At 37.7% G+C, this 27,800-nt stretch overlaps 1 long non-coding RNA gene and 1 pseudogene across 1 annotated transcript in view; both read right to left on the bottom strand.

The window, feature by feature from the left end:
• The window catches only part of LOC141504291 (uncharacterized), a 116,989-nt gene that overhangs the window by 67,643 nt on the left and 21,546 nt on the right, over positions 1–27,800 (bottom strand). The window lies entirely within an intron of this gene.
• On the bottom strand, positions 5,996–27,676 carry LOC141500701 (serine/threonine-protein kinase PDIK1L pseudogene; annotated as a pseudogene).

Genomic DNA, 27,800 nt, shown 5'->3' with positions numbered 1-27,800 from the left:
AATTTTCCTGATACTATCAGGTTACCTTCTAGTCATCAGGTTCTTGACCTCAGTGTTATCTTTAAGATCTCATTCATTCTACCCATACTTCTAACCAGCTATCAGATCTTATTTCTACTCTACTAAATCTCTCACATCTGTTTCCATCTCTTCATTCACATACCCTCCCATCTTATTTCAGGCCTTCTTCATCTCTCATCTGGACCATTATCTGTTGTTGTGCAATCATTTCAGTTGTGTCCACTCTTCATGATGCTATCTGGAGTTTTTTGGAGTGATTTGCCATTTTATGAGGACCTAAGGCAAACCAGATTAAATGACTTGCCCAGGGTCACATAGCCAGTAAGTGTCTGAGACCATATTTGAACTCAAAAAGATGAATTTTCCTGACTCCAGGCCTAACACAGTGTCAACTTAGTACTCCCTGGACCACTGTAACAATCTCTTATTTGTTCTTTCAGCTTCAAATCTCTCCCTATTACAATCATCTACACAGCTCTCAAAAATTTACTTAAAATTCTTCTTTTTTGGTATTCTCAACTTGAAAAACATCAAAATGGACATTTCCATATAAAAGAATTGAAAAAAAGGGCTGTAAATAAAACCATGAATCTTTATTACCTAAAACTTGTTTTTCAAAATGTATATGATAAATTCAACACATCAATTTTAAATATGCTTTGTTTGCCCCTATCCCAAAGTGATTTTTCTAAGGCAGAGATATGATCATGTTACTCTCTTATTCAATAGCATCCCCATCACCCTAGTAGCTCCCCATCACCACTAGGATCAAAGATAAACCTCTCTATTTTCTACTGAAAGCTTTTCATAACCCTGTCCTAATTTGTCTTATTATTTATTGTTCTCCTTCCAATAGACCACAGTTCAGTCTAACCACTTTTCCTACAATTTACATGACCCTCCATCACTTGTCTCCATATCTTTGTACTTATTGCCTGCCAAATTCAGAATTCATTCCCTATTTATCTTCTCTTCTTAAAATCTCTAGTTTCCTCAAGTGCATCCTTTTAGTTACTCATACCTTCTCCCTATTTGTAGTTTGTATTTTTAAAATATATATTTTTCTATTGTCTCTATCAACAAAACATAAGCTCCTTGAGATCAGGGACTGTTTTACCTTTGGTTTTTGTATCCCCATTTCCTAACACATATGGCCTGGCACATAAAAGTACTTAACAAATAAATTCTGATTTGATTGGTCCTCCAGTGAAAAATGTAAGCAAGATTCTTGAGAACAATATACTCACTTTTTTATATCTCCAGTTCCAATCCAAGGATCTGGTACAAAATAGGTACTTTATTAAAAGAATTGCTCTACTTGGCCAAGATAGCATAAATAAGATCAACAGGAAGAAGAAAAAAGAAGCAAATTTCAGCTTGATATAAGGAGAAATTTTCCAATAGTTTGAGTTGACAAATTCAACTAAACCTGTTTGGAAGGAGTAAAGTCTATATATGGAAGCTACTTACTAGAGATGTTGTAGAGGAGACTTATTTAAGTAAAGATGAGGCCAGATGTCATTTGAGGTCCCTTCTAAGTCTAAGACTCTATGAGTCAAGGAAAGAAAACCACACTCTAGAGAGAACACACCCTAGACTCCCATACCCATTCACATTTTCTAGAAACATAGTCTCAAAACTCATTTACTCTTCACTGGGCAAGTTTGGAGGACAAAGAAGGAAGCTTTGGGAAGAAAGAATTTTTTTTCTTTGAGAGGAAAATCAGAAAGGTGGTTTTAGAAATATTTGTCATTTGGAAATGTGAAGGAATTGTGTTTGAAACGCTCCCATTTCAAGAATACAATCAATTTCTTCTTGTCATGTAGTTCTCCTATTTTCATGTGGCAAACCTCTTTTTTCCAAATTTACCCACCTCACATCCTTTCTCTTGCCTCTGCCCCTTAACTAAGAGAAAACTGAAGAGACATTGAAAGAATTCATCCAACAAACATGCTAGGTTATAAAGCTTTCAAGCCCTTATCTAGGGAGAATGAAGAAGAGTCTCTGCAACTAATAGCTAATGATAAAAGTAAAGCAGTAGCCCCTAGTTGTACCCACATACACACTCAGGTGTAATGGTTCCCAGACCATTTGGGAGGGAAGAATTGCTTTTAATTTCTCTAAAGACTCAAGATGAGTATGAAAATAATGAATCTCCTAGAGGGAGCAGGGCTACCAATAGCACCTCTAGAAATCTTGGCAGACCTCAGAGTGGGTTGGGAAATTTGTCAGCAGAAATAGATTTGGAAATCAATTCAATTCAATAAGGATTTTTTTGGAATCCTACTATGTATCAGGATATAGAGACAGAAAGTTAAAATAAAAACCAATTGGTACAAAAAAATCCCTCTCTTCCTAAATTCATTAGCTCCCACAGGTCCAGTGATAATCTCTTTATCCATGACACTCAAATCTACATGATCATCCCTAATCTCCTTTCTCAACTCCATTCTTACATGACTACCATATGCTAAACATCATCTGATGTTTTGTGGGCATCTCAAATTCAGTTATATGCAGAATGGGATTCTTTATGTTTCTCTCAAAATGTATTCTTCCTCCAAATATTTCTCTTTCTAGTGAGGGCACCATCATTATTTCCATCACTCTGATTCATAGCCTCTGATTCAGATTCACTATCTTGACTTCTCCTTTTTCCACTATATTCAATCAATTGTCAAATCTTGTTATTTCTACTACAATATCTCCAGTATCTCAATTCTTCTCTCTGTGTCACCTTCACCTTTAAACTGGACTACTTCTAGCTTCCATGTTTTCTATTGTCTAATCTATCTCTTACACAGCTCTTAAACAAAATATTCCTAAAACAAAGATTTTACCATGTCACTCTTCTACTCAAAAACCTTCCATAGTTCTCTATTACCTTTAAAATAAAACACAAATATTCATTCTAACACTTAAAACTTTCCACTATATTGTTCCCATCTATCTTTCCAGTTTTAATAATCTTCACATAGTCAAATTAGTCTACTGTTGCCTGTACACAACATTCCAATTCTTATGTATTTTTTTTACAGATTGCCCCCCCCCAGTCTTTCTCACTTCCTCACCTCCACACCTTACAAATTCTTTCTTCCTTCAAAGCTCAGGTGCTTCTACAGAAGACCTTTCCTGATCTCCCCACTTGCTACTAATTTTCCCTACACAAATGATCTTGTATTAATTCACTGGTGTACATATTGTAAACTTCAGCAGAATGTAAGCTTCTTGAGGGTAGGATATATGTTATTTTTATCCTTGTATCCCTATATTGTTGGGAGCCAGGGTCTCTAAGCTGTTTGACACAGTCACAGCAAGAAGACTCAAGGCAGCCACACTGCCTGATGAAACAACATTTCCTTCATATAGATATATATATATATATATATATATATATATATATATATATATGGATTGTATATGGATTCCATGTATACCCATACTTATAGGTCTATTATTGATTACAAAACTTACTCATCCTTATAGTGGAATGACTATAAAGGATTTCAGAGAAATTCTTTGAATAAAACAGATTGTGAACTCTGTCCAAATTTAACAGGATTGCCTCTCCCTGAGACATACAAAAGGCTTCAACATTACGGAATCTTTGGAAAATACAGCACTGGGAGTTCCAGGGAGACGTCAGAATATATACAGGGAAAACAGATACAAGATGGCTCAGATAGAATTCCAGGGAAATTAACAGTTTTGCCCCCCTTATCATATGCAGGAATATATGATAAAGATGGTGTGTTAGTATAGGTGACCAATATGTGAACTCTAACGACCTTAGTTTATTGGGAAAGAATAAAAAGTCATAGAAACCATAGTGTCTACCAACAAGGGCTGAAAGGAAAATTGGTTATTGAAGGAGTCGACGGACAGGTGGACAAACATAACTACCCTCACTATAGGTTGTCAAGGGAGCATATAGAAAAACATTACATATGTGGCACAAAAACATAAAAGCATTCCATTAAACAAATTATATCAAAGATTATTATCAGGAAAGTTCTGCTTAATTAATAACTTTACTATGCAGCAAAAACTAGGCAACAGACAGGCTGAGGTCATCATGGTCTGAGCAGGGACAAGAAAATTAACTACATGATTGATAATCACACTTGTAACCACTACATGATCAGACTCGTAACCATATGAACTATATGATTAATGATGAAAATTGTACACTTTTGTAACCAAGGAAATGATTTCAGTCTGCTTGTTTGATATGATTCTGAGACTATAAAAATAAATCTAAGCAGCTGACAGTCAGTCAACCTGCTCCTGCCTTTACCCCTTTGTTGACTCAATTCATTTCGCTGACTATCTCTCCTGTCAGGTTCCAAGGACCCCGCAGAGGCTGGACCCCCACACTATATATGTCACATAATAGACAATTAATATATATTTGTTGCATGAAATTCAGGTAGTATACTGGGGAATATAATATGTACATAAATAAGTAAAGACAAGATAATTTAAGGTGAAAAAGAGCCCTGATAACTAAAAGGGAACAAAAAAAATCCTATGGGAAAAGGTACCTGAGTTGAGTCATGAAGTAAGATAAAGTTTTTTTGTTTGATTTTTTTTTTTGCAAGGCAATGGGATTAAGTGACTCACCCAAGATCACATAGCTAGATAATTATTAAGTATCTGAGGTCAAATTTGAACTCAGGTCCTCCTGATTCCAGGGCTAGTGCTCTATTCACTGCACCACCTAGCTGCACCAGGAAGATAAAGTTTTTAAGAGGTAGATGTAGAAAGGGAGTAGATTAAAGGTATGTGATGCAATGTGGGCAAAGACTGATACCTTTGTGAGGAGAGCAGAAGAAGAAATACCAGGTTTGGGGAGTAGTAGATATGTGGGACTGTAGGGTGCATAAAGGGGAATAATATAAAATAAATCTAGAAACTAGATTAGTCTTTAAACAGATGATAATGATCTTTAAATTCAAGCTAAGAAGTTTGTATTTCATCCTAAAAGTAAGAGAACATCTTTGAAGTTCCTGGGGTAATAGTCAAACGTGGTTAGACCTCCATTTAAAAGAAAATTATTGGGGTGGCTAGATGGCATAGTGGAGGGGTGGCTAGGTGGCATAGTGGATAAAGCACCGGCCTTGGAGTCAGGAGTACCTGGGTTCAAATCCAGTCTCAGACACTTACTAATTACCTAGCTGTGTGGCCTTGGGCAAGCCACTTAACCCCATTTGCCTTGCAAAAACCTAAAAATAAAATAAAGAAAAAAAAAGAAAAGAAAATTATTTTGGTGTCGAGATTTATGGGGGGAGAGATAAATAACAGGGAAACCAACAAAAAGGCAATTAAGGGGAGGTGAAAGTAATGTCCAGGAGAGAGGGGAAGATCTTGACTGAGGTGGTGGCCATATTTATGGAAAAAAGCTAGGTGAAAGAGAAGTGGCAATAAAATTTATAAGACTTGGTGAGTGACTACAGATGATGAGCAAAGAATCAATGGCTTCAAAGTTGCAAATCTAAATAACAGAAACAGAAGTTTAGAGGAATTGTAGGTTTTGATATTTGGGGGGTTGTTAAGGGAAGGGAGCATAGCATGAATTCGATTTTTGTTGAGTTTCCTGAGGTACTCACAAGACATTGGAATAGATTTATCTAGATTAGATGACAGTCAAATAACACTTTGAGATCTTTCAACAGAACCCAATCTATTAATGGAAGAACTATAATCCAGAAGCTGTAATCATTGAAGTTGGAACTAGAAGGGACCTTGGAAATCATGTAGTCTTTCACCTATGTTTCAGATAAGGAAACTGGGGTCCATAGAGGTTAACTGACTTATTGCACAGTAAGTACCAAAACCATGATTCAAACCCAGGTTCTTTAATAACAAATCCAGTGGATTTTACTTCCTTCACCCTCTTCCCTTAATAACCAAACACTTTTAAGGACTTAAAATTTACCTACCTGAATATATTTTACTTTGAAGATCTGGAACATTAGGTCTTTTCCCCATGGGAAGTATGTTTAATACGACTTTCAAGCTGGAAGGCATCTAGTCGTTCTTTGGGGTTAAAAGCCAACATGTCATGGAGAAGCCTACAGATATCATTTGGGATGGATCTCTTTTTTTTCAAGGGAATATGCAGCCCCATACTTGGGTTCTCAAGCAATGCCTCCCCAATTGGAATTATGTCCTTCCCTTAACATATGTAAGTTCCTAAGAACAACGTAAGGGATAGGAAAGGAAAAAAAGTAAGCTGTTTCTTAATAATTCAAAGATGCTACATGTAAAAGAAAAATATAAATGGCAATACATAAAACTCAGCCTCAAAGGTTACAACTAATCTTAGACCAAATAATAAGTAATTGCAATAGATATTAAAAGAAAATCAATTAAAGACAAGACTTAAGTAGCACATCTTCCTACACTGACCAAATGGCAAAAATCAATCAAGAGTATACCAAAAACAGGGAGGACTAGTTGGGGCAGTGGATAAAGCACCAGCCCTGGAGTCAGGAGTACCTGGGTTCAAATCCAGTCTCAGACATTTAATAATTACCTAGCTGTGTGGCCTTGGGCAAGCCACTTAACCCAATCTGCCTTTCAAAAAAAAGTACTGATCTGGACCTCCATCTGAGACCAAAATTCAGTTAAGTCTGTACCTATCATCTCAAATTTAGTGAATTGAAAGGCAAAGTTAATATTACTGCACACCTGGAAGGGGACATAGAACAAAAGTATTTATTTGTTCATTTGTCATTTGTTATTAATTTGGTTCTTTGTTGTTAGATACAATTGATTTATGAAGAATTTTATGTTTATTTCATTACTTTTGTTGAATGTTAAGTTTCTAATAATACTTTTTAATTCCATTACTCTAATTCTTGAACCAAAGATGAACTTAAATTAAAATACTTAGATTTTATCTTCAGCATCTTCCTCTTAGGCTTTTCACCCGAGATGTCCTCATTTTCTCCTTTAAAAATGTAATTAATGAACATTTTTTTACTTTAAAAATAGTGTTAAGTTAAAAAATGATTTTTTTTACAGATTATAAGTATCAATCAGCTATTGTGCCCTCATTAAAGCCTCACTCCACTAGCTCATCAAGGCATGGAGGTGACCCTAGGTGGTATTCCTCAAATAGTTTCACTTTGAAAAGAAAAAAAAGTAAAGATATCCTCAGAAAAAGAATACAAATAATAGGCCATTCTTGGGGTTTTATGTGAGACACAGCACAGCAGCAGCCTTTTTTTCTCCACAGTGGTCAGCTAAAACTCCAGACTCCCCAGCAACCATGTCTAAGGGACCCACAAGTGGTATTGATCTTGGCATCACTTATTCCTGTGTGTGAGTCTTCCAACATGGGGAAAATGGAAATTATTGCTAATGAACAAGGAAAGAGGACTATACCAACTACATTGCCTTCTCTAATATGGAATGTTTAATCAGTGAGACTTCAAAGAATCAAGTGGCAATGAAACCCACCAAGACAATTTTTTATGTCAAATGTCTGTTTGGTCAAAGATTTGATGATGCAGTTATACAGTAAGACATGAAGAATTGACCTTTCATGTTGACACAGGCAGTCCTGAGGGCCAAGGGGAGTACAAAGGGCAAAGCAAAAAGCTTTTACCCAAAAGAAGTGTCCTCTATGGGTTTGACCAAGATGAAAGAAATTGCAGAAGTTTAACTTGGGAAGATGAATAAGAAAATGAAGTTTTCTTATAAGTAAGTTCTCTTGAGCCTGTATGAGGATGTGCCTTCCTCATGAATTTACCTCCCCCCCCCCAACATTCCATAGGTGATTTGGCCGCATTTCAAAGACTCCAGGAGCCAGCCAGCCACTCCTTGGAATGCACAGGTAGTACTGGGGAGAACTGGCTATTCTCACAGTATTGACCTTATTCAAAGTAAAATCTTCCGGCCTCCTATGGCATTTCCTTGAAGTCTTCAAACTGCTAAACTTGTAGGCTTTTCCCATATTATTATTAAAGGAACTCCCTCCCAACTAAATTAGCATCTAGCCTTCTCTGTTCTCCACTGATACATACTCTGAGGCTCCAAGCATTGGCGGGAATCTCACCCATGGAGAATTGATTCTGCCTGGGACTTTTCTTTCTCTCTTTCTTTCTTTCCTTCTTTCTTCCTTTCTTTCCCAAGCCAGGACTTAACAGAAAAGATGGACAAGAACTTGGGATCCCCCCAGCCATGGACTGTTCAGAGTTTGTGCTCCCCCAAATTGGTGATGTTATCTTTATCTTTTTCTTCTACTTTGATTATAGTATTACTAACCCATTGTCTTTAATGTATTAGTTGCTGTATTGGATGTTATTGTAATCAATCTACTCCTTGTGTTGTGTAATTAAAATACTTTCATTCTTTACGAGTGTCAGTGAGAGTGTCATTTGCAGGAACGAATCCGAACCTCATTTAAAATCACAATACAGAAGACTATCACAAAGGCTATGGTCACAGTATCAGCTTACTTCAGTGATTCCCAACATCATGCCACCAAAAATGCTGGAACCATTACTGGTCTCAGTGTGCTCTGAATCATCAATGAGTCCACTGCTGCTGCTAAGGCTTATGGCTTAGACAAAAAGATTGGTGCCAAGAGAAATGTATTGATTTTTTACCGTGGAGGTGGTACTTTTGTTGCCTCCATTCTTACCAATGAAGAAAGTTTCTTTGAGTTCAAGTCCATAGCTGGGGAGATCCACTTGGATAGAAAGGACTTTGGCAACCACCACTGAATTCAAGCAGGAGAACAAGAGGACATCAGTAAGAACAGGGCTGTTTGTTGTCTTTATATTGCTTGTGAATGTTTACTCTCTGTTCCAATACCCAGACCAGTATTGAGATTGACTCCCTCTATGAAAGTATCAACTTCTATACCTAATCATTTGAGCTCGTTTCAAAGAGGTAAAAACTAATCTCTTCTGTGGCACTCTCGACCCTGTAGAAAAGGCATTAAGAGATGCCAAGCTAGATAAATCACAGATTCATGACATTGGTGGGTAGTTCTATTCACATCCTAAAATCCAGAATGGCAAGTTCAACAAGAGTACCAATTCTGATGAGGCTGGTGCTTATGGTGTAGCTGTCCAGGTTGCCATTTTGTCTGGAGATAAATCTAAGAATGTGCAAAACTTATTGCTTTTGGATATCACTTCTTTTCCTTTGGAACTGAAACTGTTGGTAGAGTTATGACACCTCTGATCAAACATAAAATCATCATCCCCACCAAGGAAACACAGACCTTTACCACCTGTTCAGAGAAACAGTCTGATTTATTCAGATTTATGAAGGAGAGAGCCATGACAAAAGATAACAACTTGCCTGACAAGTTAGACTCACAGGAATTCTCCCAGAACCCAAGGTTGTTCCTCAGATTGAAATAACATTTGACACTGATGCAAATGGCATCATCAATGTTTCTACTGTGGATAAGAGTACAGGCAAAGAGAACAAGCTCACTTTCACCAATGGAAAAGGACATCTGAGCAAAAAAGACAATGAGCATATGGTCCACAAGGCTGAGAAATAGAAGGCTGAGGATGAGAAGCAGAGAGATGAGGCATTTTCCAAGAATTCCCTTAAATCTTATGCTTTCAATCTGAAGATTATGATAGAGGATGACAAACTGCAAGGCAAAACTGACAATGAAGATAAACAGAAGATTCTTGACAAATGAAATGAAATAATCAACTGGCTGGATTAGAGCCTGACTGCTGAGAACTAATTTCAGCATCAGCAGAAAGAACTGGAGAAGATCTGCAACCCCATCATTACTAAAATGTACTAGAGTACAAGGTGAATGCCAGGAGGCATTCCTGGTGGGTTCCCAAGAAGGTAGAGCAGTCTGATTTGGAGGTGCTTTTTCTGGAATGACCTTTGAAGAGGTAGACTAAATGCACCATTAGAATGAGCATTACACACAGTTTTCCAAAAACTGAGTGATTCAAATTTGTAGACAAGGCAATAGCAGTTTAAAAATTAGATATTTAAGCTACTGTGTAAATCTGGGCATTTTGAATAAGTGAATGTGTACAGATGGAAAGAAGTGAACAGCACTGTACTTTATTAATATTGTAAACAAGTGGAAATGCAATTCTTGTCCTGGAGAATAAAATCTATTTAAAACTGGCATCATTAAAAAAAAGATATATTGGGGGAAGATTAGTCATTCAATTCAAATTAGTACAATCAAGGATAGGGTCCCTATACTCATTGGGTTTACAATCTACTTAATAAGATAAAAATACATATAAAAAGATTGCTATTATTCAGCTGTGTCTACCCCTCATGACCCCATTTAGGGTTTTCTCAGCAAAGATATTACAGTGATTTTCCATTTTTTTCTCTAGTTCATTTTATAGATGAGGAACTAAGGCAAACAGGATTAAGTGACTTTCTCAGATTCACACAGTAGTGTTTTAAGGCTGGATTTGACCCCAGGAAGATTAGTCTTTCTGACTCTAGGCCCAGAGTTCTATCCATTGCACCACTTAGCTGCCCCAAAAGAGCAGTGCATTGAATAATCCATTTTGAGTGTCAAATGAATGGTAAAACAGTGATAAATATTTTGTATTTCAAAGAGAAAGCCATCACCATAGACTGAAGCAGTCAGGAGAGATTTCCTCAGAGGGATTTAGTGAAGTGCAAGATCAATAGGAGTCAGCAATAACATATAGCAGTCCAAAAAAGCTAATGCAATTTTAGGCTATGTTAAAAGAATAGTATTAGATTCATGTCTGAAAGGCAATTCACCAAGCAACTCCTTCTTAGAATCTGCCTCCCTGAAAGTAATCCTTTCAATCATGGCCCAGAAAATTATCCCAAGGGCAAAGATGTCTACTTTAGCTGTATAGCTGCCTTCCCATACTTCAGGGGCCATATAGAAATCTGAACCACAGGCAGAAGAAAACCGGTGCTGATTTATATATTTATATTCACTCTCCCCTGGCATATTTTACTTAGGCCAAAATCTGTTACCTAAAAAAAAAAAAAAAGATGAGGGTAATTAATTAGATCAAATATGAAAATGTCCTGTTTCACTGAGATAGATCTCTAGGCTACCAAGTGAATTGAGAAGATCTAAATGACTTAGACCTGTATTTCCAACAAATCAATTGGGAATTATGTAACTGATCATGACACCTTACTAGAAAGAACTTCAAAAAGGATATTCTTCTCTCCAACATGCCCCCTTTTCTATAATTGACCTAGGTTCTGTGGACAAAAGTGGAATCTTCTTCTATGATCTCCTTGGAAATTCTACTGTCTCAATACCCCTATATCTCCTCTCCCTTTGATTAAAATTATACCCTTGAACATTGCCTTCTCTTTTCATTATGTAGCTCAAGGACAAAGTGGATGCTGTTACTCAATTAAATATGAAAAGATTTCCAATGTGAAAATTTGTTGTTAGTCTTTTTTCTTTTTTCAATCATGTCTGACTCTGTGACCCCATTTGGGGTTTTCGTGGCAGAAATACTGGCTCATTCTCTAACTCATTTTACAGATAAGGAAACTGAGGCAAATCTTTTAAATGGCTTGCCCAGAGTCACACAAGCTAGTAAGTGTCTGAGAACAGATTCGCTCACAGGAAAAAGAGTCTTCTGGACTTCAGGCCTGGCACTTTATCCATTGATAGCTAGAAATTTATCCATAGTATACAGGTATCACCCACTTTTAAAGTTATATAAAGAATGTTATTGTGCTTAAGAACATCTTTTGAACTTGCCTTTGAATAACAATGGCATCCAGTGCACCTGCCCTGGAGTCAGGAGTACCTGAGTTCAAATCCGACCTCAGACAGTAATTACCCTAGCTGTGTGGCCTTGGGCAAGCCACTTAACTCCATTTGCCTTACAAACCCCCCCCCCCCAAAAAAGAGAATAACAATGACATCACAGCCTGTTCAATGCTAATGAAAAGCAGGTTAAAAAGGGATCTTAAACCTCATCAATCTCAGTCAAATCACCTCACTTGACTGATGTGGTGCTCATATCCCAAAGTTCCCCTAAACTAAGAATATAATCAATAAATGAACCTTTTTTAATTCAAGTATAGACCTATAGATGCAAAAGACAATTAGATCAAGTATCACTATAATGTAGAGAATGAAGAAAAGAGTAAAATGTAATGAAAGAGTTTTAAAAGTCTAAAAGAAAATTTGATCTTGGTGGTAATAGAGAATCACTGGGATTCACTGGGCAGGGAAATGGCATGGTCAGACCTGTATTTTAGGAAGAGGCTGATGAAAGAAGGATGAAATTCAATAGGGTGAATTAGCACTGAGAGACCAATTAGGAGGGTATCATAACAGAGGAAGCCTGAATGAGTGTAGTAGCTAGAGAAAGACAAGAGGATATATAGAGGAGATAGTGTGAAGGGGGAAATGTTTTGGCAACAAACTGGATAGTGAAGTGAATGTGAAAGAAAAGTCAAGGATGATACTTAGGCTGAAAGCCTAGGTGACTGGGAGGATTGTAATACCCTTAACAGAAACAAAGCAGTTGGTCAAGGAGAGAGTCAAAATGCCTAATTCTAGATGCCCAAAAGTTGATGACATAAAACTGGTGTTCAGGAAAGTGGTTAGGGCTAGATGATAGAGCTAAGGATCAACTTTATGGAGATTCTTATCGAATATATGGGAAATGATGAGATCACTAAATGAAATAGAATATACCAAGATTCTTAAAATGTGATTCATGGATTTCGGTAAATCCATGAAATAAAACTATTTTCATAATAAAGATATTTTAATTTCTAAAATAAAAATTATCCATTGATATCGGGGTTGGGAGAGATCTATAATTTTTAAGAATATAAAAAATGCTGAGACCAAAAAGTTTGAGAATCACTGAAATAAAGGTAAAAGAGGAGAAGTCCAAGAATACCGTGGTACTCACAGGCATGACTTGGATGAAGATGCAGCAAATAAGTCTGAGAAAAAAGAAGAAAAACCAGGAGATGGTGACATCACAATAACCAAGACAGGAGAAAGTATTCAGAACAGAATAATCAATAGGGTCAAAAACTTTGGAGAGATCAAACATGATAAGAATAGAGATAAAATCATTATGTTTAACAATTAAGAAATCATTAGTAACTTTGGAGACAGTAGTTTCAATTGAATGATGAAATCAGAAGACAGAGAAGGAGAGAATGGAGAAGTAGAAACAGCCATTGTAGATGGCTTTCTCAAAGTGTTTAGTCAAAAAGGGGGAGGGAAAATAAAGGATGATGGCTAATAGGGGTGGTCAAATCAAAGGAGAATGTTTTTTTTAACGATGAGACAGAAATGTTTATAGACTGTGGAGAGGCAACCAGGAGATAGGAAGAGAATATCAAGAAGACAGAAGGAATAATAGAATGAACTATCTACTTGGAGAAGATAGAAACCAGATTAGGACATGATACAAGGGTGTTTGCCATGGCAAGAAAGACCACCTCTTCAAAGGTGAAGGAAGACATACTAGGCAAAGACATCTGAAAGACATAAGGAGAAAGGGGAAAAGGAAAGCTCTTGGTAAATAGCCTCAATTTTAGACCCTGATGCTGTGGATACAGTGACAAAAATAAAATAACCCTTGCCCTTAGGGAGCCAACATTCTATCAGGAGAAACAATAACCATAGAAATAAGTAAATACAAAATCTATTTAAATTAAATACAAAATATCTTCAAAGTCAATATAAAACATATTCAAAGTCAATGCAAAATTAAAAGTTAAGGTAATGATCCTCAAGTAGAAAGTGGCTTGAACTGAACTTTGAAGGAGTTAAGGATACTAAGAAAGAAACAGAGAGAAGATATAAGAAAATGGGAGGAGGCCTGGTGAGCAGTCTACCTGTGCCTTTAAAGACATCAAGACAGGAAATGGAAGATTGTGTGAGAAACAAGTTCACTTTGTTGAATTGTAGAATGCATAAAGAATAGTGCCATTTCCTTAGCTCTTTTTACTTTTACTTTTCATTTGTTTTGCTTTTGCTTATCTTTGGGTTTGTCAGTTCCTCAGATAGACTATTAGCTCCCTGAGGGCAAGAGTTTTTTTCCTTTTTTGTCACTGTATCCTCAGCTTCAGGGAGGGTTCCGGCCAAAAAAAAAAACAAACAAACAAACAAACAAAAAGACCCAGCAAAGCAATAAGCTTGAAAAGATAGGCTAGAAGTCTATATTAGGTGAAAGAGACCCAAGGCAAGGGCATCAATTTAAAGGTTATTCTAGAACTTCAAGCAAAAATGTAGTGGGCATGTGAGATGCAATAAATGTTAAGAGAATCAATAAGATGTGGCAACTGATTGACCATGAAGAGTTTGGGAGAATGAAGAGTTGAAAATTACGACCCTGAGGAACCAAAAGAATAGTGGTACCCTCTATCTTTGTTTTACAGATGAGGAAACAGATTTGAGATTCCCTAAATCTGAACTGGGCTAGACTGCAGCTGACAGAGTGGGTGATTAGGACACTATTCCAGAAGAGGAAAGGGAATAGGGAACTAACAAGATCCAGGATACAGTGGGGCAGGGGAAAGAAATAGTACTCCTTAATTTTGCCCCCAAGGAAGGTCAAAGAAGATGAAATCCAAGATCTTCCAGGTATTCAGAAGTATCATTGGGTCACTGATACAGAATTAAGAAAGAAGTTCAGAGGTTATTTATTCCCAATCTACTCATTTTATAAATGAGAAAAGTGAAAACTAAAGAGGTTTAAGGAGTTGCCCATTGTTATTCAGGGAACAAATAGAAGAACTTTAAGATTTGAAGTTCAGTCCTTTTTGGTAGTCCTAAAATTTAACTGACCTAAAATTATATTAAAATTATTTTTATAATTGTGTAAATCTATCTATAAGTTCTTATTCACTGAGAAGAAGCAAAATGCAACTCTAGTTCCAGAAGAAACTAGTAATACTTGGATATCACTTTGCAATAAATTCCTCTTTCTCTCACAAAAATTTTAATGTCCCTGAAATAGAAGGGGCCTACCCAATAAACTTAGCTTCAGTTGCTTTAACCTCTAGAAATCTTATAGTAAAACTTTAGGAGGTCCACGGTTTCCCATATAGAAAAACATTATTCTTGGAACTCTTTCAGTTATGCATAATTAAGATTACATATCCTGATTAAGCAGTTATTAAAACATACAATAAAAACTGTGTTATCCTGCATTTAACCAATAGGAATAGAATGAGCTTATCTGAGAACATCCTCATATAAATATTCAGTCTAATGACTAAATAGATCATCAATGGCAAAGTCAATACTAAATTTCTACTGAGTCAATCACAGACTCTTAGTCAGGAGGAGGGACTTCTCCAAGCTACACCTGAACAAGAATCCCTTCTATAACTCCATCCAGCCTTTATTTGAAAACACCTCACAAGAATGTCAACCTTATATATTTCTCAGTAGCTATAATTTATTCCTTAATGCAAAGAACATATGAATGAACAAATGTGAATGAATGGATAATGGTAAATCATAGTAGGATAAACTTTTGGAGGCATTACAAAATTGATCTTTAAGGAAAGAAAGATACATTGAAAGAACATGGAGGACTTCCCTTAGAATCAAATTATTCTCAAGAGCACTTTCAAACTTTCCCATGATATGATATGACATCCCACTCTTCTGAGATAATTCTAAGTATCTCTAACAGAGTAGGCGCTCAATCAGTGTTTATTGATTTGACTTCAGAGTTTTAAATTAATTGACATTCCCTTTTACCTAACCTCACCTCACACACTCAGTCCCAATCCAGGCTTCTCCAACTTGCCAAATAAAACTTCTACTCTGTGATTCTTCACAATCTCTGCAAAATTCTCCTGTAGGAATCTGTCAGGCTCCACATCAAATTTCTTGTTTCATGTGGATTGCAAGACCTTAATTTCTAGAGCTCTGCCCAGACTTCTTCCTACTGAGAATGATCATGACTATAACAACTTCCACTGAGAACTAATTATGAAGATAGCAACACAAGGACCACATAGGCACAATTTCATTAATCCAATTACTTGAGATAAAAACTTGATGAGAATTAGTGAGGGTTACAGACTTGCAAGAGACAGACTCATAGGAAGAACAGAAAGAAAGTACCAAATCATTCTGTTTCCCATCTCTGATACTCAAATCCAAAACCCAGGGGGTATTCTTCCAATTTCTTTGGCTACTGAAAAGAGTTACAGGACAAAGCAAACCAGTCTTGTTGTTATTTAGTTGTTTCAGTTGTACCCAACTCTTCAGGACCCCATGAGGATTTTCCTGGCACAGATCCTGGAGTGGTTTGCCATTTCCTTCACCAGATAATTTTACAAACAAGGAACCTGAGGCAAAAAAATGACTTGTTCGGTGGCACACACCTAGTAAGTAGCTGAGGTTGGATTTGAACTCAGGAAGAAGAGTCTTCCTGACTCTAGGTCCAACACCCTTACCATTGTTTATATAGACAATATATTGTATTCATCAATAAAAGTGTATGGTGCACCATGAATATTTGTGTGTGTGAATGTGAGCATGTGAGGGGGGAAAAAACTATCCCACCAGTAGCAGGGAAATAATATGGTACAATGGAAATTGAATTAGACCTCGAATTCCAAAATCTTGGTTCAAGTTCAAATTCAGCCACTTACTGGCTGCTTAAATGGCAGCCAGTTGGCACAATGCAGAGTGCCGAGCCTGGAGTCCTGAGTTTAAATTTGACTTCAAAAATATACTAGTGGCATGACCCTGAGCAAGTCATCTAATTAACTGTCTCAGCTTCCTCATCTGTAAAATGTAAACTATTATTTAAATTCTGATCCTCTCTCTCCTCTTTTGTAAAATGGAGGGAACTTATGAGTTTTTGTAAGCAACAAATGAGTTGCTAACTATTTATAAATGCTATATGCATATACTTTATAAATACAAAGTACTATATAAATGTGAATTACCATTACAGTCAAAAGTTTTCATCAACAATACAGAGCTTAGGGGCAGCTAGGGGGTGCAGTGGATAGAGTTCTAGCCCTGGAATCAGGAGTATCTGAGTTTAAATTTGTCCTCAGACACTTAACAATTATTTAGCTGTGTGGCCTTGGGCAAGCCACTTAATCCCATTGCCTTGCAAAAAAAAAAAAAAGAACAATACAGAGCTTAGCTACTATCACCAAATTCTACCAGGTATTAAATTGCCCAATAAAAGAGCAATCAAGAATTACATGTCTACAGAATCGAAAAGGGCAAGATGTCCTTTAGAGGTTTGCAAAAAATGGTCTCAAAATTAAAGTCTACAAAGCAATCCAACCTTAATTCTGGCATATAAAGAATTTCAACTACAAGACTCATTGACAACACAGATGTCACATCCTGTTTCTGAAGCCAGCGTCACTGATGAGCCATGATGAATATTCACTGACAGCACAAACATCCTCAATAAGATCATAGAATTAAATCAGTCTACTAGCACTACAGCTCTTATGAGCTAAATAACCTGAGTCTCCAATTTCCTTATATTTGTGAAAAAGAGGGGAACTGATGCTAGAAAAATCAACCTAATGATGTAAAAATGGGCCAGAAAAACTTAGATTTAAGACATTTCTTACTAACTCATGTGATGAGAGACAAGCTGGGGGGGGGGGGGGGGGCTTGATTTCCAATTAGTGAAAAGTGTAATGAACCCCTTTACAGAGTTAATATCAGAAAAATGTATTGTAAACCATAAAGTATAAAACAGTAAACTGTTTAATAATGTTCAAAAGATTCATTCCTATACCACTACCACTACTCCCAACTCTTAGGTAAAAAGTCAACAACTTCTAGAGAGTAGGCTGTTTTTTTTCTCTGTATGCCTCGGCCTATAATAGTTTTTTTCTTATTTTTAGGTTTTTGCAAGGCCAACAGGGTTAAGTGGCTTGCCCAAGGTCACACAGCTAAGTAATTATTAAGTGTCTGAGACTGGATTTGAAGCCAGGTACTCCTGACTCCAGGGCCAGTGCTTTATCCACTGCACCACCTAGCCGCCAGGCCTATAATAGTCTTATGCATACCAAGGACTTGATGTTTACTGAATTAATTCATTATACATATATTTAATGGAGTATCCAATAAGTCAAAGACATTGTCCTAGGCACTGTGTGGGACATAAAGTCATGGTCCATGAACCTAAGAAAGTTCACAATTTATCAGGGGAAATAAGACAGAAAAACTAGAAAGCCACTATTAAGAGTAGGGATGTGAAATTTTATGAAGCAGAATTGTAAGTGTCACTACCCATTTTCATTTTTTTATTAGGGTCTGAAAAAGATCAAAGGACCCATTCATTTATAGAATTTAGTAAACCCTAGATCATCTAATTGAACTGTTTCATGTTTCTCTTTTTTCTCTAAGAAAAATCTCCCTCTGTCCCTTGGACCCAACCCTTCCTGATTCCTAAGAGAACTGATGATCTCCATGCTCATGCCTTCCTGCTTAAGCATCTACTTTTTCTAGTCCACAAACCTTACCTCTCTTAAATGAAGAGCCTGCAACTTGACCCTATAACTCCAACCATTAACCATGATATTTCTCTACTCCCTGTATTTGTTGTTCAGTCATGTCCGATTCTATGCAATTTCATAGACCACTTGTCCATGGAGTTTTTTTGGCAATGAAACTAGAGTGTTTTGTTATTTCCTGTCATTATCACACTTCATAAAACATTGCCTCTACTTCTGCATTGTCATTTACCCTGAACCTTCTGAAATATGACTACTACATCCACTTATACTACTCTCTTCTTAGGATCATAGATGTGGAGCTGGAAGGATTCTCAAATGTCCCCTTATCTAGTGGTATCAAACACAGAGAGATTTGGAGACCTCTTTGTATAGTAATTTGGATGATTATGGGATACATGTAGTCTGGTTCAATCTTAAGGGATTTCAACTGATATTCTTTGCCTCCAAGTTAGTATTCTTTCTACTGCATAAAACTACCTCCAGTCACCAGTGACTGCCCTTCTTGAGAAATAGTAAGTCTTTTTCTCATTTTCCATACTCCTTGTCTCAGATATCTGTCACAAATAACCACTTCTCGAAACTCTCACCATCCTTCACTTTTTTGGCATTACTATCCTGGTTCTCTTCTTTCTCTGATACTCCTCTCAAATGTGATAATATTTGTAAGCCACTTGACACAATGTCTGTCACAGAGTAAATGCTTTATAAATAAATGCTCTATAAATTCCTTCATTGCCTGTGCCCTAACTATGGATTCTCTTTAGATCCCAGATCTCTTTTTTAATACTCTGTTTTAGGAAACTCATTTATCTTCAGGACTTTAGCTCTCACCACTATGCCAGGGATATAAATGGCTATCTCCAAGTGTAATCTCTCACTTGGGCTCCAGTCCTATGTGTCAAACTATGACTGGACTTTTCCACAGAGATATAATTGTAATAATCTTTTTGTTTTATAAAAGAAGAAACAGAAGCCAGAGAGTGGATTGAGCTTTAAATGACGAGAGAAGCATTTATTAAGCAGCTACTACAAGCTGAGCTCACTCAATCTTCACAACAGTCCTAAAGATAGGTGATCTTATCATACCCATTTTCAAGTTGAAGAAACTGAGGCAAAGAGCGGTTAAGTGGTTTGTTGGGGTTACCCAGCAAGTAACTGAGGGTAGATTTGAACTCAGTTTTTGACACCAGACCAGCATTCTCTGTGCACCCATGGCCCATTCAGTAACAAAGGTCTAAATTGAGCTCTTATTCCACTATCACATTTCCTCAAACTCACATATTCAGAACTGAATTTAATCATCTTCCATCCCATATTAAGTCCCCTACTACCAACAATGGCACTATCCTTCAAAGAGCAAACCAAAAAGTTTACTTCCTATGGATTCAGAAGACCAGGGTTGAAATCCCCACCCTACCCTGACATAGGACAAATTACATAAGCTCTCTTGAGTTTCAGTTTTGTCATCTGTAAAATGAAACTAATTCCAAATGACTTCTGAACTCCTTCCTAGATCTATGATCCTCTAATTTTCTTTTTGAAAGGGTTACTACACTGGAAATGTCACCAATATAATTTATCTAGACTTTGGGAAATTGTTTGTGTGTATATAAAAGTATTTATGTGAAAGATTGAGATATGTGGGATGGGTGACATAGGTAGTTGGACTGAATCCTGGTTCAATGGCCAGACTCATTAATTCTTTGGTGTCAACTTGGCAGAAGTTTTCAAAAGGAATGCCTCAGAAATCTATACTTGGCTCTGTACTATTTCACATTTTTATTGATGACTTGGACAAAAACATGGATGGCATGCTTATCAAATTGGCTGATGACACAAAATTGGGAGAGATAGTTAACATGCTGAATGAGAGAGTCCAGATTCAAAAAGATTTTGACAGGCTAGAACATTGAGCCAAATCTAATAAGATAAAATTCAGTAGGCATAAATATAAAGCCTTATCTTTCAGTTCAAATAAATCAATTTCACAAGTATAAAATGGAGGAGACATGATTAGATAGCAATTTATCTGGGAGGTTTATTGGACTGCAAACTAAGTATGAGTCAATAGTGTGATGTGGCAGTCCAAAAAGGGAATATGATCTTGGACTTCAGTAAAAGAGGTCTAGCTTCCAGAAATAAGAAAGTATTGGAGTGGTATTTTAGTTCTGGGCACGCACTATAGTTGGAAAAGGATACCAATAAGATGGATAATGTCCAGAAGAGAGTAAACAGGGTCACAATACTGAGTCCATGTCCTGTGAAGATTCTTTGAAGAAATCAAACTACAGAAGAAAAGACTCAAGGTTGACTCAATGTCCTCATCTGTAAAATGAAGAGGTGGGACTAGATGGCTTCTAAGATTCTTCCAAGTTCTAAATCTATTATCTTATAAACTGATGAATGTTTAATCTCAAATATTATTACAGAAATTACCAACTAACCTTTATTAAATGTCCTCTATGCATCTGGCACTATGGTAGGCACTGGTGATAATAAGACAAAAATGAAAGACTCTCTGCCTTTATTTCTATCAAGAGAGTCATGTACACAAATAAGCAAATACAACATAAATATAAAATTAGGGGAAGGGCGGACTACCTGGGACAGATAAGGAAAGATTTATTAGAGAAGATGGCATTTGACCTGAGCTTTGCAAGAAAGTAGGAATTCAAAGAGACAGAGATGAGGAGAGAAGACATGACAAGCACAGGAAGCAGCTTGGGCAAAAATAAGATGGAATGATGTGTTTGAGAAACAAGAAAGTCTATTTTCCTGGGTCAAAGCATACAAGGAGGGGAGAAATGTAATAAGAAGGCTTGAAAGATTGGTTAGAACCAAGTTGCAGAGACCTTAAAAGTCAAAAACAGAAGTTTGAATTTGATCTTGGAAGTAAAAGAAAATCACTAGGATTTATTATGATCATAGTGTCTGGTACATGAATACTTGTTGATTGATTAATGAGTAGGAGAGAGACAAGATCATATCTTTACTTTAGAAATATCCCTCTGAGAGTTATGGGAAGAATGGATCAAAGGAGAGAGACTTGAGGCAGGGAAAATGAGTAGGGTATTGCAATAGACCAGGTAAAAGGTAATGAGGCCTAAACCGAAGTTGGTGACCATGTGAGTGGAGAGAAGGGGACAGAATTGGAAAAAGAATCAATGAAGCTTGGCAACTGTTAAGAGTGAGGGAAAGTGAAGAATTAAGGATGATATCCATCTTGTTAATATGGGTAATTGGAAGAATGGCACTTCCTTGACAGAAATAGGAAACTCTGGAGGGGAAAGATCATGAATTCTGCTTTTGGGCATGTTTAGTTTGAGAAACATGTGACATATTCAATTCAAAATGTCCAAAAGTTAGGCTTGTGATTTGGTAGTAGAGTTCAGAAGAGAAATGGAGATTAGACAAAAAGAAGTTAAAGTCATCTGTGAAGAGATAACATTTGAAGGATTGAGAGTTTGACAGGGGGAGAAGGAAAAAGAAGAGGGGGGGGAGAGAGGGAGAGAGGGAGGGAGGGAGAGAGAGAGAGAGAGAGAGAGAGAGAGAGAGAGAGAGAGAGAGAGAGAGAGAGAGAGAGAGAGAATGAACAAGAGAACAGAGCAAGAAGATTTGGGATAAATTCATAGTTAAGATGTATTTGGATGATGATCAAGTAAAGGGAACTTAGGACAAGTCCAACAAATAGAAGGAAAAATTAAGAGAGAGTCGAATCACAAAAACTTTAAGTAACTAGGAGGAATGGGTATTCAAATGAGTCAGATGCTACAGAGAGGTCAAGGATGAGGATTGAGAAAAGGCCTGCTTCAGTAAAAGAATACTAGTAACTTTGTAGAAAGTAATTTCAATTTAATGACAAGGTCAGTCTCTAGATTTCAAGGAACTAAAAAAGAAAGAGAGGGATAGAAGCAAAAATATTCCTAGAAGTTTGGTTAAAGGAAGAATGGACATGAAACAACAGCTTGGGAGGATGGTAGAATCATGTAAGGATTTTTAAGAATGAGGAATGAGCATGTTCATGGGCAGCAATGAGTCAGTAAATAGGGGAAAAACTGAAGGTTAGAGTGAGAGAGAAGATTATCAGGGCAATTTATTTTAGGGATGAGAAAGAATGGGATCAAGAATCCAAGTAGATGAACTTGTCTTGGTAAGAAGAGTCACCACTTCATCAGAAACTAGAGTTTCTAAGTTAAAAGAACAGAGAATAGGAAGGCTTTTGAGATGTAGAGGAAGGGAAAGGACTCAAGACAATCAACTTCTATTTTCTTAGTAAAGTCTAAGGCAGAGTCTTTTTGCTGAGAATAGGATGAGAGAGTGTGGGAAAATGCTTGAGCAGAAAAGAGGCCTGAACAGTCACTGTGGGGAATGTGGTTGAGAATCAATTAAGGAAGAATAAAAGAATGTTTCGTGCTATAGTGCAAGACCTGCTGAACTTAAATAACATAAATTTGTAGTGTATACAACTGAATGACTTCCCATATTTAGCAGTATATGAGTAAAACCAGAGAAGGGATATAAGGGAATAATCAAGTATAGCAATGTGACAAGGTACGAGAGAGTGAAGATAACCATTTAAGTTATAATCTGCCTTCCTAAAGTAGTTTTTTTAAAGGCAATTTTTTTCCTGCCATCGTTTTTTTTAATTTTTTTATATTTATTTTCTATTTTTTTATTCTCATTTCGTACAAATGTTTTTTTTACATTAATAAAATATACTTGTTTACAAGTAAACAAAATACCCCTCCCCCCATGAATATAGATAGACTTGCTTGGGTGAAAAAGTAAAGGGGAGAGAAAAAAAATTAAAATTAAAAAAAATAATAGTAATAATTGTAGGTATGGCCAGGTGGCACAATGGACGAAGCACCAGTCCTGGAGCCACGAGCACCCAAGTCCATATCCAGCCTCGTAAACCCAACAATCACCCAGCCATGTGACATGCAAGCCACCCAATCCCCACTGCCCTGCAAAAACCAAAAAGAAAGGAAAAAAAAAGATCCAAAATAAAATAAAATAGTAATAATAGTAGGGGTGGCTGGGTGGCAGACAGAGCATTGGCCCTTGAGCCAGGAGCACCTGGGTCCAAATCCGGCCTCAGACACCCAAAAATCATTCTGCTATGTGGCTCCAGGCAGGCCACCCAGCCCCACTTGCCCTGCACCCTCCCCCAAATAATAATAACAAAAAATGTGTTTCAGTCTTTGTTCCCACACCATCAACTCTGTCGTGAGTGGATCACATTCTTTATGATAAGTCCATCACAAAAATTACTTCCATATTTTTCCAACGTTGCCATTGCTGATCGCAACTCCCTCCTTTCTTATTTCTCCACTACCGTGTACTATATTTTCTCTCTCCTTTCACTCTGACTCTGCTGTAGCTTCGCTGAGTGGCGCAGTAGACAGATCCCTGGTCCTGGGGCCAAGAAGCCCTGAGCCCCCATACTACCCCTTAGGCCCAGAATCCACCTGGCTCTATGGTCCTGGGCAGGCCATCCAATCCCAGCCCCTTGCAAGAAGTAAAAAAGAAAATGTATTATATCTGAACACTGTCCCCCCATGGTCCATCCTCTCCTCCTTTATTCACATCCCCACCCCTTCCCCCTGCTCCCCCCCCTCCTTCTTACTCCAGATGTCTATACCCCATTGAGTATATTTGCTGTTTCCTCTCCTAGCCATCTCTGATGAGAGCAAAGGTTCCCTCATTCCCCCTTGCCTCCCCCCTTCCATACCATTGCAATAGCTCATTGTAATAAAAAAAAAATCTTATTATGTGAAATATCTTGGACTATTTCCCCTCTCCTTTTTCTTTCTCCCTTTCCATTTCCCTTTTTTCCTATTGACTCCATTTTTACACCATATTTTATCTTCGAATTCAGCTTTCTCCTGTGCTTCAACTATAAAAGCTCCCTCTACCTGCTCTATTAACTGAGATGGTTCATATGAATATTATCAGTATCATTCTTCTATACATTCAGTTCATCCTCATTAAGTCCCTCATATTTCCCCCCCTCTCCTCCAATCTCCATGCTTCACCTGGGTCCTGTATCTGAAGATCAAACCTTCTGTTCAGCTCTGGCCATTCCAAAAGGAACCTTTGAAATTCCCCTGGTTCATTGAAAGTACATCTTTTTCCCTGGAAGAGGACATTCAGCCTTGCTGGGTAGTTCATTCTTGGCTGCATTCTAAGCTCTTTTGCCTTCCGGTATATTGTATTCCAAGCCCTACGAGCTTCCAATGTAGATGCTGCTGAATCCTGAGTGATCCTGACTGCAGCTCCGCGATATTTGAACTGTGTCCTTCTGGCTGCTTGTAATATTTTCTCTTTGACTTGGGAGTTCTGGAACTTGCCTATAATATTCCTAGGGGTTGGTTTTTTGGGATCTCTTTCTCAGGGGGATCAGTGGATTCTCTCCATTTCTATTTTGCCCTCTGCTTCTAGAATATCAGGGCAATTTTCCTGTAGTAATTCTTTGAAAATGACGTCAAGGCTCTTTTCCTGATCATGACTTTCAGGTATTCCAATAATTTTCAAATTATCTTTCCTAAGTCTGTTTTCCATATCAGTTGTTTTTTCAATGACATATTTCACATTTTCTTCTAATTTTTCATTTTTTTTGGTTTTGAAGTATTGATTCCTGATTTCTGGTAAATTCATCAATCTCCCTGAATTCTATTCTTTGTCTGAAGGATTTATTCTCCTCAGAGAATTTTCTTATCTTTTTTTCCATCTGGCCAGTTTTGCTTTTTAAAGCATTTTTCTCCTCAATAACTTTTTGAACTGTTTTATCCATTTGACCTAAGCTGTTTTTTAGCATGCTATTTTCTTCAGCATTTTTTTGGATTTCCTTGACTAAGCTGCTGACTTCATTTTCATGTTTTTCCTTCATCTCTCTCCTTTCTTTTCCCAGTTTTTCTTCCAACTCCCTCATTTGATTTTCAAAGTCTTTTTTGAGCTCTATCATAGCCTGAGCCCAATTCCTGTTTTTTCTTGGAGTCTTTAGATATAGGAGCTTGTGCTTCCTCATCTTCAGACTGAGTATTTTGATCCTTTGTGGGCTCATTTGCAAAATATTTCTCAATGGTCTTCCTCTTATTTCTTTGCTTGTTCATTTTCCCAGCCTAAGCCTGTTTTTTTGGGGGTGCTTCCTGAGCTTTTGGGACACTCCCACAAGGGTCTCAGTGTGTGAGGTTCTGTCCTCCCTCCTGGTCTGTGAATGAACATAAGCGCCCCCCTCTGCCATGGGGCCGAGGTGGGGGGGCCCTGTTGTTCTATTGGGGGGCCTAGACTGGGATCAGGATCTGAATGTGGTCAGAGCCCCAGAGTCCTGTTCCAGAGGCAGAGGACAGAGCTCGGCAGTCTCTCTTCACTCCCCTCCCTCAGTTCAATGGGCTCATGCCCTGGGGGCTCCTGCTTACCAGCTCCCCTGCTTCTGTTTCCTGGATTTGGGCTGCTGAAAGACCAAGCTGCTGGCTGTATGCCCTGAGGGCTGGGCTCCACCTGCTCGCTCTGGCAGAGGTCCCCTGCTGTTCCCCTACTTTGTGCTGGTGCTCCCCGGGGTGGTGAGCAGCAGCTCCCAGCACCCTGGGGCTGCCTCCGGGAGGCTGAAGTTCTTTGGCTCTGGTGGGCCACCCCTCCGACCCCGGGGAGCAGAGCCTTTCTGCTCTTTTCCAGGTTACCTTGAGTAGAACTGCCTCACTGGGTCCCTTTGTGGGTTCTGTCTCTCGAAAGTTTAGTTAGAGTCCTTAGTTTATGAGTTTTTATCAGAGAGCTCCTAAGACTTGATCCCTTCATGTCGCCATCTTGGCTCCGCCCCCCCAAAGGCAATTTTTAAAGGCAAACTTTAAAGTATAAATCAATGCAGTATCATGGTAGATATGAGAGGGAAATCAATATCTGGGTACAAGCTGCAAGCTCATAAGCTAGTCTTGAACAATGATTGAGGTTGTAGAGAGTGCTATGCATTCCCACCATTCATTTGCCTCCCATGCCCAATGACCCTCTTATCAACTTTCCCTTTACCACACTTTGTGAAGTATAATTCACTAATAGCTGTCATCTCTCTCTACTTCTATTCCTATGCCAGTTGTGAAAGGTGGACAGGCCCTAGCAGACAGATTTTCAAGATATTCTATAATCTGGCTTACCTTAACTATTCAATTTTATATTCTACCACTCTCTTCATTATCCCTTAAATATGCCATGGCAATCACTGCTTTGGTGATTCAGTTTCCCAACTGAATGCTATATCTAATCTTCTCTCTCTCTCTCTATCCAATTCTTACATATTCTTCACTCTTACTTGTATTTCTGATGTCATCTCCTCCTCAAAGCCTTTCCTGGTCACTCCATCTCTCAATGATGCCCCTTCTCTGAACTTCTATAACACTTATATTGTTTATATAACTCTTTTTGGTACTTGCTATATTACAGTTCAATTTAAGTCCTGGATTTAATTGCACAGACTCCCCAAGTAGATAGTAAGCTCTTTGAGGATTTAGTATTTTTTCTGTAACTTCCTCAATACTCAATACAGTGGGAAACATATGGTATATGAGTTTTAGACATTTATTGAATTGAAATAGAAATTTCATAATGTTACCCATCAGACCAAGAGAAAGATGAAGAGTTCTTCATCCTTTACCTTTAACGCAGGCCCTCCAGAGCTATTTGAGATCAGAATGTTATCAGGCTTCAGGTCTCTGTGCACAATCTGATTTCTATGCAGGAAAGCCACTGCCAGGCTCATTTGTTGCATCAAACTCTTGTTCAGCTGGGAATCTAGACTTCAGGCCAGCAAGAACTCATTCATGTTGCCTCTGTCACAAAACTCCATCACAAACCAAAGGTAACAAGCTGACTTGGGATCCACACTTCTACAACCTTTGAGACAGGTCTCTATGAGCAGTAATTGGTCATCTGACTTATTGGAGTGGTGGCTCATTGGTTAGAAAGCCTGACCACTTTGCAAGATACATTCTTTCAACCAAATCACATTTTCATGTTGGCTTTGAATACTCTGAAGAGTCCAGAACTCTTGCAGAGCCAATTCCACATTTTCAGGTCTATTACAAAGCATTCTTTTCACTGCCACTTTTTTTCCAGTCTGATTAACAACTGTTTCATACACCACCCCATAGCTGCCACGGCCCACTTCCTGCAGGATGTTGTACTTGACATCTGTAGTCATGGCTCAGTTCTGGGCCCCAGGATGGAAGCAACAAAAATCTCTGAAAAGTGCACCTAATTTTTAAATAATCCTACAGCAAAAAAGAAAAGACATATAAAGTTGTATAATGAATGGATAATGTAAA

The sequence above is a fragment of the Macrotis lagotis genome, chromosome 1 (assembly GCF_037893015.1).
Source record: "Macrotis lagotis isolate mMagLag1 chromosome 1, bilby.v1.9.chrom.fasta, whole genome shotgun sequence".
Taxonomy (NCBI): Eukaryota; Metazoa; Chordata; class Mammalia; order Peramelemorphia; family Peramelidae; genus Macrotis; species Macrotis lagotis.
The sequence above is the reverse complement of the archived record's forward strand: the minus strand, read 5'-3'. Positions and strand labels throughout refer to the sequence as shown.